The 16,030-nt window shown below is 40.4% G+C and overlaps 1 long non-coding RNA gene across 1 annotated transcript; it reads left to right on the plus strand.

The window, feature by feature from the left end:
• The first annotated feature begins 1,237 nt into the window (after window positions 1-1,237).
• On the plus strand, window positions 1,238-2,880 carry LOC130703023 (uncharacterized). Its single transcript, XR_009004519.1, has 3 exons — window positions 1,238-1,385; window positions 1,459-1,545; window positions 1,615-2,880. It is a non-coding gene; the product is annotated as an uncharacterized LOC130703023 (long non-coding RNA).
• The last annotated feature ends 13,150 nt before the right edge of the window (window positions 2,881-16,030 follow it).

Genomic DNA, 16,030 nt, shown 5'->3' on the forward strand with positions numbered 1-16,030 from the left:
TGAATAATTCCCATTTTCGACGGCTCCGAACAATCGCACACGGTTGTTTCAAATGCTCGCGAGTGTAATCCGTGAAGGCTCAATAGCAGCAGAAATGGAAATAGAGACATTTCTAAATACGGAAGAATATATAAAAAAAACATACAAGAATAAAAGAGAACAATGTAACTGACAAACATATATAACTTTATCATGTGGGTGTTATAAAATGGAAGCAAACACGAGAAGAAAAAGTAGTAAGAAAACGAAAGTGAAAAATAGTCTACGGCTTTTGAAAGGTCAACTTATTTTCCGTCGGCTTTTCCTAGTTAGCTACGGCAAAATGGAAGAAAAATATAGGGCACTGGAATATAACTGTGTTTTCGGGGGGAAGAAAATTTTATCCATCATAATAACTAGTATCGTTGGAAAGAGGAGAAGATATGCTTAATTATCGAAAAGAGAAAACAATAAAATATAATATAGGTTAGCGGGGAGGACGAGAAGAAAACGTTTAAAAGTTTACGGCGGAAAAAGTTTTTGCCGTGAAAGGTCACGCGCAGTGTTCGAATTTTTTCCTAAGTTCTAACAATGCGGTCAGGATAGCGCATAAATGAAAAAGTATACTACGGCACACAAAGAAAGATGCAGTTAACGGGAACAATCAGTATGTCACGCAATCTTTTACGCCAGGTGTAAGATATTAGCTAATAGCTCAATGGTAGCGCTCTCAGCTGTGACGCCAAAGATTCTGAGGTTCGAATCCCCAGTTTGACTAGATTACTCATCAATTGCGAAGTAGCTGATATTTCAGGCTACATGAAGGTGTTCATATAAATTTAGCAAATATATATGATGAAACAGAAAAATGCGAAAGTTAGATTTTTTCCTAAGTCCAACTTAGTGAGAAAGAAAGAAAGAAAGAGAATGGAAGGAAGAGACAGAGATAAAGAATGTGATATAAGGGAAGAAATGGAAATTATCCCTCAGGGCTTGAAACAAGGCCATATGCTCCAGACATATTGTTTTGAGAACGAGACATGTTACTTGTCCTGTGGCAAAACGTAGAAGCAATAGTAACGCGTATAAGGAAGAAAAGGGGAGTATATTTTCTACGAAAAAAGAAGGAAGGAATAGAAGGTAAAACTCTACCTGGGGCGAGAGAGAGGAAGAATAGGAATAAGGGAAATGGAAAAAATTGCGGGAATAATATTTTTTTTTGACAACTTGGTCATTTGCTTGAAAGAAGTCCGTCGCGGATAACGTGTGGCTAGTGGGAAGAAAAATTCTAACTTTTATATATATAAGGCGTGAGGTGTTTCATTTGGATACCCTGACGGGCGGAGAAGTTATGCATGTAGCATATACTTATTCGTTTTCCTGCCTATACGCAACCCTAACGTAAGGTAATGAGGTTCTGCTTTATAACCTTTATTCATTATGTTGGTTTTTTATAATGGCTCCCCCCGTATTTCCTAGCGTTTAGTTTCTGACAAAATGGAATTGATAAGCTACGACCTATTTATTGGTATGCAACTTCAAGGGAAACGAGTTACATAGAATTAGGTAGGACTACATTGGTACAATTAAAAACTGGTGTTGGTGTTTTTCTTCTGCTTTCTTTTTCTTCAGTAGGCTGGTGGGTAGCGATGTTCGTTGCAGTGGAGGCACAGGTCGTCATCCGCCCAGCTCTCTGCTGCCCATCCGAAAAGCGGTGGATGCCTGTTTGCTGGATCCAAGTCCAGAATTTCTTTAAAGCGCTCCGTCACTTTCCGCCATTTTCCAAGTTCGATACATCGAACTAATCCTAGAGTGAGCGAGCGGATTACGTCGTCTAGTTCCTCCTGAAGTTCCCGGATGCGTCTCTGAAAGGCTTCCACCGGGTCGGGCTCCGGTGCTGCTGCGGCTGCGGCTGGTACGGCAGCTTCCTGTGGTGGCGCAATTGCGTCGTCGGGATTAAGTTGCGGCTCCTCAGCGGCGGGAATCTGTGGCTGATTGTGCCGACACGCCCGTTTCGCGGCGGGTGCTCCTGCACGGTTGTTCTGGTTTTCGGCCATTGTAGATATTACTTTGGGTGTTTTTTTTTCTTTGAAGCGTCTCTTAGCCGTGGATAGCTGTGAGTGTAGGTCTGCAAGGAGATGTGTCCTGACTTTTATAGTCAAGAAGATCCTCACCCGTTGTTCACACCCGTTTTTTTGAGTTTGGTTTATGTTTTCAACATCTTCATTATTCCTTGGTGTCAGTTGAATTGTTTCTTAATGTCTCTATTTTCGCTTATTTGACGTAAAAAGAAACAGCGATTGGTTTGTTTCTTCGTTCCCACCGTTCGAATCGTGGTTCGTTCCTTTCCGCCACTTGCTTGGTTTATTGGATTATTTTAGTGTGTTAAAGGTAGTAGAGAAATAAGAAAAAGTGAAGGAAGACAACAGTACAGGTAAGGTTATTTGTTTCCATGGTTATAACGCTGTCATGCTACATAGGTATTTAAGTACTTGTCGGTGTTGTTTCGGAATGGTATTGGTTGTATGGCGCATACGCATAGCGCGCGACGGCAACCCGGGAGTACCGCGTTCTATACCCGTCAACACCTCAATTCTTAAAAATCCTACGGTAAGTTTTTCGGTTTACCATTCACGAAGCTTGATTAACTTCAAGGTAATAAAGGTGATCTGATATCACTAAATAATTGTTTTTCGTGTTTTATCCTAATTATTATTTTTCTTCCAAACGGATGGGGTTTTTGTGTGGCCTCGAGCGTTGGCGAGGTGGCTCAGTCGGTATAGCCTCTGCCTACGACTCGGGAGTCTCGAGTTCTAAACTCGCCAACATGTTTTCTTTTTTCTTTTCTTTTTCGAGTATTTAACGCTCAACCTATTTCTTTTCCTTTGCCCTGGCGCATATTCTGCCTTCGGCATTTATTTTCGATGTTTTATTTTTCGTCAAATGGCGGTTTTTAACACAGCCATTTCTCATTTGTTTGGTTGTTTGCTTGTTGAAAACCCAAAAATTTGTTGTTGCATATTTCTACTATGTTTATTCGATTGATTTGATTAACATAGGAAGGGAAAAACACAAGCGCGTTCTAAACTATGGAACAAACATATTGACTACGTTATTAAGGAAAAACAAAAGTGTTCTTCCGTTTCTTTCTTTTCTTCTTCCGCCTTACAATTGGTCATACCAATCGCGCCTTGGCCTTTTGTTAGCTGTGTTCCACAGCTCTGATGGCCAGTTGTATAGTGGTGGGTGGCGTTTAGCTGGATCTAAGTCCAGAATTCTTTTCAAGGTGTAAACTGCGCTGGCCCAATCTTCAGCGAAGAGGTCGGCGTTTAGTCTAGTGGTGAGTATGTTGGTTTTCTCGTCGAGACGTCGCTCGTAGTTGCGATGGGCCTGATCCCAAGAGTCTTGGCTAGTCTGGTCTGGGGAATGAGGTGTTGGTTTGACCCCCTCGGCCGTGTTTTCTGCCACTGGCTCCCAGGACAAGTCAGCAGTGGGCTCCGTTGTTGTCACCACTTCGTTAGCTTGCACCTCGTCACCAGTCCCTTCGACGGTGTCTTGTTCGTGTTGAACGCTAGTTTGGTTTTCCATCTTACTTTGATGATGCTTTCCGGTGTGGAGATAAATCTTATTAGAGTTGTGACTATAACGAGTTGTCGGAAAGATGTGGCTCTTTTCGATCTACTCGCCGTTATATACTTCCGAGTTTGTTTTTTTTTTGTTTTTCTCTGAAAGGCGATCAACAGACTTGCATGCGGATGAGTTATCAGATTTAATATCTGAAACGCATTGGCAATTGTCTATTCCTTTGCGGGCGTCCGGTTGCGTTTTGTGGTGCCGTTGTTGCTGACGGAACGACATCAGATGCTATCTGCTGCGTTTCATAATTATCATTGGAATCATCTTCGGCAATTGGTGTGAGATTGAGGTGCTTGTCAATTCCCAGCCTCGTCGTTTCTAACTCCACGGTGTCTGACACCATGTTTTCAGTTTCCACCGTTTCGGATTCCATATTTTCCACATCCACGCTATCTGGATACTCTTTTTCCGGTTCCCCATTTCTTACTTCGCTTGTTTCTTGTTCTAGTTGTTCCTCACTTCCCATTGTTTGGGTCGAGATCGATTTACGGAATCGATTCTCGAATGTTGAAGGCGACTCGATAGGGGGACAATGTTCATCTTTCCATAACATTGTTTCATATAGGGATTTTAAACGGTTAACGTGCGTACGTGTACATATATATGAATTGTCGGCTATGTCGACAGTATTATTGGAATATACTTTTACAATTCTATAAGGGCCTTTATATTTGGAAGTAAATTTCCTACTATCGCCCTCTTTTACAACTCTAATATCTAATAAGACTCTATCTCCTACCAAATATTGTTTTACATTCGCTCTTTTATTGTATTGCTCCCTTTGACGTTTTCTGGCTTTTTCGCTCTCCCCACGGACGCGTTGGAAACTGTAGCGCAAGCGTTCGGCTAAGTTACCTACGTAATCGGATGCGGATATAAATGTTTTTGGGGACGCGTCAAGAAATTCATTGATGGGTAAATTGGGGTCTCTACCGTGTAATAAGTAATAAGGGGTGTCCAGTGTAGAAGAATGGACAGAACTACGATAAGCAAACAAAACATCATCCAGCAAATCTTCCCAATTTGCGTGCTCGCCGTCTTTCAATTCTTTCCTCAACATTGTCGTTAATGTTCTATTGAACCTTTCAGTTTCGCCGTTACTAGCTGGATTATAAGACGTTGTCAAACGTTGTTCAATGTTGAACTTTCTACAAAAGGATCGGAACAATTTCGACGTGAAATTAGTACCTCTATCCGAAACAATAGCTTTAGGCATACCGTGTCTAACTATTATTGTTTTGTACACACATTCTGCTGTTGTCTGCGCAGTCTGATCCTTTAAAGCAACAGCTTCCACCCATCGGCTAAAATAATCTGTGATAAATAAAATGTAACTGTTACCATTGGGCGAAACTGGTGTGATAGGGCCTAGAAAATCCATGCCTATAACTTGAAAAGGGGCCTTTGCAATTTCATGAGGATGCAATAACGCTCTGTAATTTGACGAAGTGTTGGCAATGCATACCTCACACGCCTGACAGTATTCTTTGATGTCTTTTCGCATGGTAGGCCAATAATAATGATTCTTTACTTTTAGATAGGTTTTGTAAAAGGCTAAATGACCACTCATCGGTGCATCATGTAGTTCTTTGAGCACTAGATAACGTAACGATGTAGGTAAGACCAACTGATGGTGAGTTTCGTTTCTTTTGCTATCAGAAGATGGCAGCACGTGCCGGTAAAGCGTACCGTCAATAACTTCAAAATACTCGATTTCTTTTACCCAATCTGGTTTCGATTGGAGAAAAGCTTCTTCAAGTTCACCGTCATCTAAATAATTTCGAATGGCTATGCAAAGGTCGTCCTCTAATTGTCTTTCACAAATTAATTTAATATTACGTTCGGTTTGGATACTAGCTATTTTTAAGCGTGACAAGCAATCCGCGTTTTGATGAATACGTCCCGGTCTGTATTTTAATTCATAATTCGTTGCGGCCAACAGGATAGCCCATCTTCCTAATCTCCCATTGTTATCTTTCTGATTTTTAAGCCATTGAAGTGGACGATGATCACTAATGATCTCAAAAGGTTGGTCTAAAAGGTAATGTCGAAAATGCTTAATCGCATCGATAACCGCAAGTGCCTCTTTTTCAGTCGTACTGTATTTAGCTTCTGCCTTCGTTAGCTGTCTACTGGAATACGCGATTGGGTGCTCGTGACCATTTTGAATTTGGGACAGTACCGCTCCAATGCCATAATCGCATGCATCGGTGAAAAGGAAAAATTTCTCGTTGAAATTGGGGTAAGCAAGTACTGGTGGAGTCACTAGAGATGTACGCAAGGTTTCGAAAGCAATGTTTTCTTCATTTCCCCAATTAAAGGGTTTCCTGCTAAGATCTTTATGGGTTAATCTAGTCAACGGTTTAGCGATTGATCAAAAATTTTGAATAAATCTTCTGTAATACCCAGCTAGACCCAGAAATGATCTGACTTCATCTACTGAAGCGGGCGTTTTATAATTAAGTATTTTCTCAATTTTACTCGGATCAGGTTTGATACCATCAGTCGAGATGACATGGCCTAAATAATTAACTGAACTTTTAATGAACTGGCATTTTTTAAGTTTTAATTTTAGATTGGCATTTTTCAATAACTCAAAGATTTCGCGAATATCTTTCAAGTGATCGTCAAAAGTGTCCGAAAAGATGATTACGTCATCCAAGTAAACTAACGCCTTACTTCCCAAAACGTCTTTCAGTACGTAATTCATTAGTCTTTGAAATGTCGCAGGTGCATTGCACAATCCAAATGCCATACGTTTAAATTCGTAAAGGTTATTTTCCACTACGAATGCTGTTTTTTCAATAGCCGGCTCATCAACTTGAATTTGCCAATAACCTGAAGCTAAATCAAGAGTGGTGAAAAATTTATTCCCATACAGTTTGTCCAATGTTTCATCTATCCTCGGCATAGGGAATGAATCTTTTTTAGTAATACTATTCAATTTCCTATAATCAACACAAAATCTTATTTCTCCACCCTTTTTTTCCACTAAAACCACAGGTGAAGCCCATGGCGAATGTGAATATTGGATCACATTAGCATCCAACATTTCCTGTACTTTATCTTCCAATATTTTTCTTTGATTATTTGTAACTCGATAAGGGCGTTGTCGAATAGGGCCTCTTCCTTGTGTATCAATTGTATGTTTAATGAGATTAGTGTTCCCTAATTCTGAATCTTTTGCTGCGAACAATTCGTGGAAGTCATTTAATAGTTTTGAGAGTGGAGCTTGAAATTCAGCGTCGACTTCTGAAATTAAAACGGGCTCACTTTTACTAGTAGGCTTTTCCTCTAATTTACTTAAAGCAATTTTCCCAATTACGTTATGAATAATCTCAATTACGCCTAAAGTAGTGTTCCTAGGGAGTATGACTTGATTTAACGAATGATTCTCGACCATAATTTGATATTTCCCATCTTTAGCTACGTTTCCAATGTATTCCTCTATAAAAATACCGTTCGGCAAATCCTCTGCTGGGGTAAACATAAATGTGGTATTAGGGGGGACATACGGAAATGAACCTTTCATTTGCGCTGCAATTACTAGCGAAGTCTGACGAAATAACGTCGTCTTTTTGACCGTCGTAACTGCCATGTCTGAAACCCTAGAGATGGCTGATCCCTGCTCATCCCTTGCTAAATAAATACTTCTGGCTTCTCCGTTAAGCCGAAAACCGTGCTTCTGGATTGCATCCCATCCAAGGATACAGTCTTCAGAAACACCATTTGTAACAATAAACTCTTGTCTTAAAACTGACTCTCCGTATCGTACGGGCAATGTAACTCTTCCCAGCGTTAGTAACTTTTTCTCCCCTACATCATACAAATCGAAATCAAGCTGACTGCAGATCGCTTGACCTCTCGGGGGTAACTTATGAAATATTCTCTCGTGAATAATGCTTTTAGACGCGCCTGTATCAAATAATGCTTGCAACGGTATCTGAAAAATTTTTAATGGAATTCTAGGGGTCGATTCATTTGTTATAGTTGTTAATTTTGCGACTTGTCGGGATTTTAACTGAGGCTCCCTATCAACTGACCCGAAGTTACAGTTGATATCTATTGGTTTCCCTGACGCTGAGGAGGACCTGGAATATTCGGCCTATCGGAGCTCCTGAACTTAGGACAGTTATTCGATTTGTGTCCGATTTCACGACAAGAATAACAAATTGGAGGCTGTGCTTGTTCTAAATTATGCCGTTGGAATTTACGGCATTCCGATTGTGTATGCCCACGAAAACCGCAGAAATTGCAAGTTATTCCATTTTGAGTAGGCCTATTTCTCGAATCATTAAAAGGTCTGGAAAACGAAGGCGTGAACTGTGTAGGTCTATTGGAAAATCCCGGATTTTGGTAAGAATTGGTGTTATTATTGGGTCGATGAGGAGGAGGTCTCCAATTTCTGTCTTGATTGCCGCTATTAGTTTGGAACGAAACTTGTTTCTTATAAGGGTTGCCTGTTGGAGAAGAAGAATAATCTTTCTTGTCCCTTTGGAGCTGTTTGACTGCTTGCGTGAGTTCCTGAAGAACATCCCTAATGTCTTCCCTGTTTTCTTTCGGGCTCTCCGCATTTTTATTCCCTTGACTAATATTAGCAACGACATTATTGACTATTTCCTTCTGGTCGATTAACATTTGCTTGAGTTCCGTCAACTCCGAATGTTTCGTGTCACACGACCCATCGATTGCCCTAACGAATTCATGTTTTTCCCGATCCGTCTCTAAAGCTTCCAAACGAATGGCATAAACACGCGTCGATGCGACAAGCTCGGTAAAGCTGCAAAAATCCTTATAACGAACTTTGGCTTGCAATTTGGAATCCAACCCTTCGATAAATTTTTGCATAAGGATGATTGTGAACGATTTCTCTGCATAACCGTCTGGATACGCCTTCTTAAAAATTTCGTGCAAGCGGGGCGCATAGTGGACAACTTTTTCGCCTGGTTTTCGTTTAGCTTTATTGAACTTTTTAATATAGACATCGACGTTTTCATCCCCATGAAAGTGATCAAGTAGCGCTTCTTTAATAGCCGCATAATCGTACGGATGCTGCCTGATAATGTTTTGCAGTACTGAAAAAGCCTAATCTGTTATTTTTGCTCGCAGCATCTGAATAATCTTGTCCTCTGACCATGCTGCCCCATCAACTATGCTTTCAAAAGATTCTAGCCAAGAGTCGAAACGAGAAATTGGACTTCCCGAAAAGGAAGGAAGCAATTGTGGGCGCGAAAAAGTGTGTTGATTTGTCTGGAAATCATTTAAGTCGTTGACTGTGGCTGCCCGTGAAGGAGAACAAGATTTGGCCATGTTGGTGTCAACTATGAGAGGATTCAATGTCTTTCGGCGTGGAGTCGGAGGGTGTCCTGAACTGCTGTTCGTAGACGCCCCAGTTGCACTATCAGATCTTCCTGCCGGCGGGATTGCTGGGCTTGAGGAGGGTGTTGAGTGCGTGACTGGCTGGAAGGCGGGCTTCTTTGGCGTGCTCTCCTTCTCCTCGGAATGCGCTCCGGCAGCGGTGGTACTCGTTGGGAAGGCGCGGTTTGTTGTTCTTCCTGGGTCTCCTGAATGTATGACAGCAACTGTCTCAATTCGTTGGTAGCCGGTATGAGTGTGTCCCCGATTTCTCTCGTTATCTGCTGGCCGTCCGGTCGCACCAATGTCCGGAAGTTGTTGACTTTTTTCTGAAGAGATCTCAGTTCCGGCAATAGCGTTTTCAGACTGATTATGGCCTGAACGTTTCCCAGGTAAGAGACTAGGTGGAGGGTGTCCTTGAGAAACATCAGCTGATACTCCCGCAGGGTGTCCTTTAGGAAGTTCGAGAACTCCGATATCTCGAGTGTGAGAAGGCAATATGTCCCTTCCTTGCAGTAGTTGGTCAGGTCTTCCCTGGGGGCAAAGTTGAAAACTTTCTTGTTTTTCTCCGGCGTGAATGTCAGCAATTCGGTGATGCTGTAAGTCAGTCCTAGTAGGTAAATCGTAAACTCCCTCGCATAGGTTGTGAATATTGTTATCAGCACGTTCACTTGGGGCTCCGCAGCCTGCGCTGTGGTCGATCGATTGGCTCTCGTTACCAGAATTGCGCGCAAGGACTTCAGAAGTGTCTCCACTCTTTTCAAATCCGTTGGCACCTTGGTCTGGTATTGATACCGCTTCCGGATTGTTTGCATCAACGATATTAATTGTGCCCAAATTATCGGATCGGTTGATCGGAAATCCAACTCCTTGAGGTACTTGAGCGTTAGTAACAGGGACGGTAATTGACTCGTCGGTTCTGGAAGTACTCGCGATTGATTGCTCTGGATCTCGTGGTATAGGCGATGGAGACTCAAGTTGGGGAGCTTTTCCATCTAATGGACTCGTCTTTTTGAACAAGCTTAAAAGAGTGCTCGAGAGAAAACTAGTCTTTGATGAGCTGCCAATAGGTGATTTTATGGGGGAAAAACGAGAAGCTGACCTTGCATAAACAGACGGAGCGGTTTGAGTAGGTGTAACGGAAGCTTTACTACGAGGCCAAATTTTCTTAGTTTGAGTTTTAACTAATGGGGCTACGGCCTCATACGCGGTGTTAGACCTCAATTTCTACAACTGGGTGTTATCTGTCTGTACTTTAGGAATTAAAACGGGAGAAGTAGATGGTTTAATGGCTTCTGTTTCTTTATCTGAAGTCTTACTGCCTTGAGATGAATGCGGAACGGTCGCGGTAGAAGCTGACAATTTTTCGAAACTAATCAACTTAGCAATCGTTTCGTCATTGATTTGCACTACGGGTGTTACAGGAAAAAGCGGAGTGTTCAAAGGTGTACGAGAAAGTTTATGCCCACCCGACATAACATCGTCCATCATTGTGGTAGAGCTCTGAAAAACGCTGCCACCATTATGTAAAGCATCTTCCTTGTGGGAAGACTGACTTTACGGTATTTAAGACAAAAGGAAATAATAACGAGCTCGGAGGCGTATTTCCCACAATGATGGATTTATTGTTCTACGTTAAGCATACTACAAGAAGCAAGACATAAGAGGAATTCAGATACAGTAGGGAAAATAAAGAGAGGGAAAGAAAGGGACAATTGTAACCAAGTCTTACCGTGATAACACGAGTAGGTAGCGGAAAGGAATCGACACGGAAGCGAACGAGATAACCTCACGCTCACGAAGTCAACTCACAATCAAAATGGATTGAACAAGTGTTTAAAGAAAGGACAAAGGCACTGTCCCAGAGTAATTAAGTTGAACAGATGCAAATTAAGGCAAGTTCAGCAAATAAGATTTCCACTAGAGTACAATTTACTAATACTAATTTGCGCAATACTACTAATCAAGATAAGAGCAACACGAATGAATTCAGGCGACTACTTTGCTCAGACGCGGGTCCTTGTCTGATCTTTCCCATATTTTGTGTTCACGATTACACTTCGCCTATTGGCAAATTGGTGAGTTGCTGTGCGAGTATTTGCGACCAATCAAAGATGTTTAAAATGGCGTGATAATGATGCGATGATGGGCACCAATCAAAGATGTTTTATAAGTGGCGTGATGCTGATGACACATGGATGCGTCAGCTAGCTAGCAGGTGTTCATCTAGGTCACCCGTGTTGCGTATATATAGTGTTGCAATTGACATGTTTATACTAATTACTTATTAAAGATGTTGCAGAAGAGAATATAGATATAAGATATAAGTGGAAGCATGAGAATATAAGAAGGCGTATATTGGCTTCGTTACACATTATTCATGCCTTATTGGGATAAAAACGCAAGCTTTTGAAGCGACCGTATGTGATTGTGTCGAATCATCGAAAATGGGAATAATTCAATTTTCGGATGCCGATTGCCATCCGGAAATAAATGATAAACATTCTCTCGACGTACAATATTCCATATATAGTGAAGTGCGTGCGACTGTTCATTTCCCTGGATATATTTGTGCAAAGTGGAAACAAATACGACATGTCACCATGAACTTTTTTGGACAATTAGTGACTGTGCCCGATAAAATTCCACTTGACACTACGCCAAATGAGTGCAATGATATGATCAATAGTCTTAGGTGCGACGAACAAAAAATGAGTGCTGCAGAAAATAAATATGTGTTTGACCGTGAACCTGAAATTTACGGTCGATGGCTTCAAACGATTGATGTGGAAATTTTTAATTGTGTGCTCGAAAAGGTGCGTTTATATCAAGATATGGAAAACAGTAATTTTTCGACACCAATTGGGCTTGCTTCTGCCTCAACAGGTCATTTGTCGCATAATCATTTGACCTTAGTTTGGGACAAAACATATACTCAACGATCTAAATTAAAAGCACATCTCATCGAATCTGGAGTTGGAAAATTAATACGAAAAACGGGAAATGATAAAATTGTTCGCCTTCAAGATGATAAAAAACAATTGGATTTCCATTTATCTTTTCAGCCGCGTTGTATTCCTATACAAAACTCTTGTTCAAAGAAATCTGATGTATTTAACATTGTCGGCCAATCAAAACTCTTCGTTACAACGGCGGCCATCATGGAAAATTTGTCAACAATAACATTGGCGTACCCCGCGCCACCTAGCGCTCAAAATTTGAACCATCCCGTTTTCAACCAATAATCGTCCAAGTGTCACCAACGTTTTGTTATCTGCATCTGGAGTGACTACTTATACCAGTTGGTGGGAAACTATTAAAAATGATTTCTTCATCGGCGTACTCTGCCTCCTGGGTCTACTTTTCTTACGCATTTGTTATGGCTGTGGATTTTTCGGACTTATCAGCAAGTTATGCTGTCGCCCAATTCAAGAACGGGGCCGGATTTCGCTTACCAAGTCTGATTACGCGACGTAATCTCGCACCGCCGGGAGTGATGTAACGAAGCCATGAGAAGAATACAACCTTTGAATTATATTGTTGTCTGTTTGTTGTTCCTATTAATATAATTATATGTTACGTCCATTGCCCTTCTTTTGAAAAGCTACGTCTTATAAATATCATACTTCAAGTGTTGATGCCCTTTCGTCGAAATCTATTTTTATATTACATTTGACATCCTGTTTATTGCTGATTGGATGTGCTAGATGCGTAGGACATCGCGCCATGCATTTCCATGAATACGAAATGCGTGTGCGACATTCCGCATCCGGAGTCATCTAACGGAAATACTATGTTTCCCTCAATCTTGTGGAAGTATAAAAGAATGCCCTTTTTGGTACCAAAAGTTAGTTCGCTTCAGTTCTTCAGTTCCTCAGTTCTTCAGTTATCTTCGGTTCTAGTTCCAGTTCTAGTTCTCATCCTTAGTGCTACAAGTGTTATTCTAATTCTTCAAATCCAGCGAGTTCAATTTGTTCTTGTTGAATAATTATTGGGAGTGCTTCTCATCGCTTCTTGTGCGACCGACAAGTCCTGTTTTTTTCTCTACTCTTTTTCTTACAACGTTCGACATCTTATTCTATTTTCGCCACAGCGGTGACGGTAAGACTAAACTCGCATAACTCCACTTTTATATTTCCGTTTCCCATTTATATCGTATAATTGTGTATTCTTTTATTATCCTTCTGGCCTATTAGAATCAAATATATTCGACATTGTGGTAACGCCTTCCGAGTTCATTTTCTTATTACAATTTGTCTTAAATAACGTAAAGTCATTCTTTCAATTACTAAAAGAATGCTTTACACTAGTCTTGTGGGGTAGATGTATCGATATTATAATTTAAAAACTTATTTTCTTTTCAATCGGTTTATTTTTAATATTCATTCACTTTTGTATTGCATTGCTATAAATTTTTTGCTTAACTTAATCACAATGCCATTAAAAGTGCATTGCATTGCAAGACAATTCAAGGAAGGACGCACAACAAGAACAACAGAATGGAGCGAGTTACTGAGAGTGCAACATTCATGTTATAATAAAACTAGGATAGAGGATGAAATCCAGAAATAAACGGCATGCTTCAAAGATTTCTATATCATTTATTGATTTTTGAAAACAAAAAAACTTTAACGGACCCTGTATGCCAAAACATGTCTTTTTACTATGTACATAATGCACAAGCACGATCTTATTTGCCCTTGTAGAAAGAAAAATTGTTACTTAAACAACACAGCTCACACGGCACATCTCCTTCCTGGGAACCTCCAAAGAGGCTCTTAGCCTCCCCAGCGCATCAATCATGCCGTTGAGAAGTACTGAGGAGGGCCACAAGAGGCTAGAAAATTGTGGAGAAACATGCCAATATTTTCAATTCAAGAAATTGTTGGTGATATGTTCAGGAGTGCTTTAGGAGATCCCTCCATGAAAGTAAGACTCGTGAGTTTTAAAGTATCACAAAAGCATTTGGCTCAAGTAGAATTGTTAGATAATGTAAATTTTGGGGTTTACCCTTTCAAATTAGAACTAAAAATTAGAAATTTAGAATTAGGTAACGATAGTAGTATGAAATAGTAAAATATTTATGCAATTGAAAAAGTTTGTTATGACCACTATAAAGTGCAATATAATTAATAAATATTTCTGATTTTGCTCTAATAGTATTTTGTTAAATGAACTCAATTAAATACAATATAGTCCATGCTCTCCTTATTTTTAATTAAAAAAGCATAAGAAAAAAAAGGTTTTGTGAACCATGTAAGTAATGCGTTAACACCATCGGTATTTTAAAAAGGAAAATGGTTATAAGCCGGCGCTTTTACGCAATATATTGCCTACCGAATTAGAGGCTCATCGTTGCAATTGGAACAATTAAAAAAATAGAACGATTTCTAAATAGAAATAGGACTAATGCCTAGGAAAAATAGGACTGAACTAAAATATTTTAATAGGCAGCCCTATTTCACCGCCAATTCCAAAAAAAGATAAAGTTTTTGAAATTTAATATACAATTTCCAATGTTCTGTTTAATATTCATTTTATGTGTTAATTACATTTAATTCTTATAAAACTTATATAAAGCCGCTGGGTATATCGTAGACATAAGTCCCACAATTTTTTTCATCATGGGAGGTTCTAGGTACTAGCTAAGGAGGATGTAAGAGGGACTGAAGAGCCTGTCAGGTAGCTACCAGGCGACCAAAAAGAAGGTTCTAAGAGGAATTTAGGATGGTTATGGAGAAGACTGAGGAGAAAAGTAGGCAGTTCTGCAGAGGTACTGAGGAGCCCGTCGTGCCGTGTGGGAGTACCTTTCATAAAATGACGCTCTACCTTTGGGACTTTTTTGCTGTTCTTAAAATATGTTCCAGCTGTCAATGATCACTGGCTTATTATGTCTCCACATTAGAATTCTTCATTAGTTCTTACGTAGCCAGAAGACTTGAATTATGATTTCTTGTTCAGCTTCTTGTAGGACAACGAATAGATCTGCGTTATCTAAAACAAGAATTAGTGAGGGAATTGCAAAACATGAAAACTTTTTACTTACTGAACAAACGGACAAAGGTTATCTGCACTGAAAGTCACTTAAATGTCGAAATGTCGCTAACACATCACTGAAATGTCACTTAAGCAGACGAATTTCAAATGTTAAAGCCGGTGTGTAAGCAGCCGAGCGCAAGAAGAAAAAGTGCTTCGGCTAGAAGAGGCTTAGCAAAACCAATGGCCTAGGCCAACTGTTTGGCTCAACGCAAGAGCCAAACGGTGGCCTAGACCACGGAGACCAAGTTGGACAATTTATCTGCAATGGCTGGAACAATGTTGCCAAATTGCAGGAAAGAGGACGCGCATCGGTGTTCCATTTGCCCCTAGCATGGGTCTTCACTGAAATTAATTGTTTATAGAAAATAGAAACGAGCTAGAAAAAAAATAATGCACTCAGTTTATAGAAAAACGAACTAGGAATGACTTAACATCTTTTTTTAGAATTTCATCCTTTAAGGGGTTAAAAGCAGGCTTGCCGTAAGCGCGCTCACAAAATGTGCGAATTTCCCCTCTCGCTTACATTTTTAAGCGGCCGAGCCGCTTAATGGCATTTGAGCGTGATTACCGCCACGCTTGAAAAAAATGTGCGATCAGTACCCGCTCAAAACGTGAAATTACCACGGAAAATAGCGCCACCTAACGGTCGATACCATAACTATTTATAAATTATTGCAGCCGACGCTTTCAAAAACTGCAAGTCATGCACAAGCAAGTATCGTTCCCTAGGCAACCGCCGTATATATAGCAGACAGCAGACGGCAGAAGACAAAATGTGCGATAGGGCAGATTTTGAGCGCCGCACCACTCAAACACAATTGAGCGTGTTTGGTGATCCGCTCATTGCTTGTTAAGAGGTGCGGCGCACCAGCTTAAAATTTTAAGCGAAACGGCAAGCCTGGTTAAAAGGAAAAAGTTCTCTGGGCATAAACTAGAAATGGCCCGTAAAAAACTGTTTGGGATAACTTGAAAACTGTTAGAGTCTAAAGCATCTAATTTTTTCAAAAAATAAACAACCTTA

This window comes from Daphnia carinata, chromosome 5 (assembly GCF_022539665.2).
Source record: "Daphnia carinata strain CSIRO-1 chromosome 5, CSIRO_AGI_Dcar_HiC_V3, whole genome shotgun sequence".
NCBI lineage: Eukaryota > Metazoa > Arthropoda > Branchiopoda > Diplostraca > Daphniidae > Daphnia > Daphnia carinata.